The sequence below is a fragment of the Nestor notabilis genome, unplaced genomic scaffold (genome assembly GCF_000696875.1).
Source record: "Nestor notabilis isolate BGI_N333 unplaced genomic scaffold, ASM69687v1 scaffold966, whole genome shotgun sequence".
Lineage (NCBI taxonomy): Eukaryota > Metazoa > Chordata > Aves > Psittaciformes > Psittacidae > Nestor > Nestor notabilis.
In genome coordinates, this window is record NW_009931262.1 from 1 (window position 1) to 3,751 (window position 3,751).

Consider the following 3,751-nt stretch of genomic DNA (forward strand, 5'->3'; position numbering starts at 1 on the left):
TGTGACCGGGCGCGGCCCGCTTCCCTTGTTCTCTGTTTGAGGGGGTGTGAGGTAAACGCCCCTCACCCTGCAGCAGCCTGGAAGCGGTGCCGTTCCACCCCAGTGGCACTGCTGCCACCTGTGTTTGTAACCGGGCAGAACCGTGGCCTTGAAACGGCACAAGGGGTTTCAGGCACCTTCAAAACGTAAACGTTCTGCGAAAAAGTGATGGGTTTCCTGCTGGTTCTTGCAGCTTGGGTGGGTATTAACAATGCACTGGATGGGAAGTGCCAGTCCTGCAGTGGGATATGCGTCATCTTCATCCTCATTTCTTTTCCTACAGAAGCCATCCCAAGAAGTGTCCGGGAACTCCTCTCCACACCAAACGCATACACACGCCCTGGCAGGTTCATAACTTGGGCATGATGCGACCTGGTACCCAGTAGAAATCGGCAAATAAAGGAATGAAATGCCTTTGACACTTAGACTTCTTGTCTTTTTTTGCCTTTCATCATGTGTCAGGATATTTTCGTGGCACCATCATCCATAATTGAAGGCTGATCTTGAAATCCAAAGAAATTAAATTTTCATAATTAAAAAAATGTTGACACAGAAATTATGCTTTGTCAGTTTGCTTTTTAAACAGCAATACAAATGCTGGCTAGGATTCCCAGGATCCTTTTGACGTGCGGAAAGCAGACTCCACAGTCTGTAAGATGGTAAAGTAGGTATGTTTCTTCAGCGCTGGGCAGCACAGGGGATAATCCCACCAAAGCCGTGCTTGCCTGTCATGACAATTTGCTCTAAATTTATACAGTAACTGTTGCATATACATGAGATTTCCTAATACTCCTATACATATGTATGACCTGTCTCCGCTTCGTATTAAAATTAGGACTCCTCCTCCTTGTGCTTGCGCAGTATCTTCTGGTGGTGGTCTTCTGGGGTCATGGGGGATGAAGGCCATAGGTCTTCCTCACCATGCACTTTTCACCCCTTGGTCTTGCGCATGCTCAAAGTTTTCTTGGGTTCTCTCCAAACTACAAGGTCAGCTTCAGCCAGTTAGGAACTAGTTCTTGTGAGAAACTGCTAATTTTATCTAGTCCTTGCTGATTTCAGGGACTGCTGTTTGTAACAAGTCACAGAGCTCCTTTATAAAACATGTTACAACTTAATGATTTCCTAACCTACAATTCCCTATTTCAGTCCCCCCTTTTCTATAAAATTAGTAAATTCATTTACTATGTTTAATGTCATTCTGACATCCTCAAAGTACTTATTAGATTCAAGCTTTCGGCGAAGTTGATTCTTCTTCCATTTACTATAAAAACCTCCTGTACTTTGAAAGCAGCACAAACAACATCGGATTGTTAGGCAAAGAATTATAGTTAAAAAGGCTATCACTATTACCGTGACAAACAATTGTTTTAGCCATGTTAAGTTTGGTAACTAAGAGGTTAATTTCTCTCATACTTCTTCAGATCCCCACGAGGTACTATCTAGTGTTATTTTGTGGAAAGCACTAAGCTGTTTCCAGATCTCGGATAAATCAGTGGAAATGCATTGTTGCTGGTCTACATAACTACAGCATGAATCACTGATCACTTTACAAACGCCCCCTTCTTTAACATATAGCATGTCTAATGCCATCCTGTTTTGCAAAGTAGTCTTTGAGAGGCTTTGTATTTCTAACTGTTGCACTGCTATAGCATCTGCGGTAGCCTTAAACGATGTTTCTAGCGTAGCGGAAAGGTTTACAATAGCTTTTTCTAGTTCACTTACCCCTAACCAAGGTATAAACTGTCTTGCAAAACTATGAAATGCAGTAGGTCCTTTGATGAGCGGATTTGTGCGCTTCACACGTTTTAAGGATGTCTGAATCCATCCTTCATCTAATTGCTTTGTCACTGTGACATACGGGTATACTGGGCCTATGGCACATTCGCCTTTCCATCCCAATGGCAAGACCTTGCGTGCTGTATTTCCGCACAACCAATATAGTCCCTTGCCTGACAGGACTGGCGATCCTTTTGGTATTGTTTGTGGCCTTATTTTAGTTTGTTTTTTATTTCATATATTTGCTGCTCCATATTGCCAATAAGATGAGCAATTGGGGAATTTCCCTATGAATATAACTCCATAACCTTTGTCTGTCGAATTACCTCCCATATTATTATCAATACTCTTCAGAGAACATCGTTGCACACAGCTGATCTTGGTTTTGTTAAACAACATAAGGTTAGAGGGGTTCCGCCTAAGGGAAATCCTCCTTGTGCACTTTTAGGCATTTGGGTGCAAACCCAACACTCAGATAGGTTATGTTGTTTGACAATTTCCTTAAGCAAAATTAGATACATGTTCTGATTCCATGCTATAATTTTATCAATCCAATATAGGCTGATCGAAATCACACAAGCTAAAGCCTTTTTAGCCATCTGCTCCGTTTAGAGTGTTACAGAGTTGTCCTACTGTTTATAGATTTATGGAAGTTACATAGCCACCTTAGTATTTTGTCTATGTAGCTTGAGTTTAAGGCGTGCCTTGGCTTCTGAAGTGCATATTTTTTGTAGCGCTTTCTTCACTCTGGTATAATGTATCCAAGCATTTTTTTCTTTGATCTTGATTGCCGTGAAGGAGCTAAGTAGTACCTGGAATGGCCCCTCCCACTGCGGCTCCAGAGTCTTTTCTGCAAGATACTTAATGGATACATAATCTCCAGGTTGTATATTATGAACTGGTCCATCCAAACGTCTTCCCCAAGTTCAAATTACATATTTTCTGATTTTATTAAGCTGTCTGCCTAATGCTACTATGTAGGAAGTCATAATCTCATCCCCAACTTGTACAGACATTCTCTTTTGTATTCCATAGGGTTGTCCATACAAAATTTCAAAGGGGCTCAGCCCTTCCCTTGCCCTTGCTCTGGTTTGTATGCGTAAAAGGGCTAAGGGAAGAGATTGAGGCCGTGTCAGGTTTGCTTCTTGTCCCAGTTTTACAATTTGCTGTTTGATTAAGTGGTTCATTTTCTTTACCTGGCCACTTGACTGTGGGCGATATGGGGTATGAAGCTTCCAATCTATATCCAAATAGCAGCTTATTTGTTGTATCACTTTCGAGATAAAATGTGGTCCCCTATCAGAAGATATAGCCACTGGAACCCCAAAACGTGGTATTATCTCCTGTGCTGATATCTTAGTTACCTCCCGAGCCTTGGCTGTCCTGGTTGGGAATGCTTCTGGCCAGCCTGGAAAGGTATCAGTCAATACCAATAAATATCAATACCCCCCTTTTCTTGGGAGTTCTGTAAAGTCAATCTGCCACTATTGTCCAGGTCCATGTCCTTTCCCAGTCTGGCCCATTTCCGGCTTAGGGTTATTCTTGGGATTAGTCTGGATGCAGAGACCACACTGCTGAGTCACCTGTTTTATTGTGGTGTATAAGTTTCTGGCCACAATTTCTCTATTTAAGTGTTTGTATAGAGCCTCTGTTCCCCAATGCCTTTTCCTATGTTTCTCCCTTATCAAATGCCATAATAAGCAGGAGGGAATGATTATCTTTCCCTGCGGGGTGTGGACCCATCCTTCTTCATTATATGATCCTTCTAAATCTGTAATAAGCTTCTGGTCATGTTCAGTATATTCTGTATTTCCTTTTAGAGAAATTCGCCCGTCCGGGACTAAAGCCCCCTCTGTCTTTACTTCCATTTTGGGTACCTGTTTTGCCTCTCTATCTGGCAGCTCATTTCCTTTTTCCAATTCTGAGCTTACTCTCC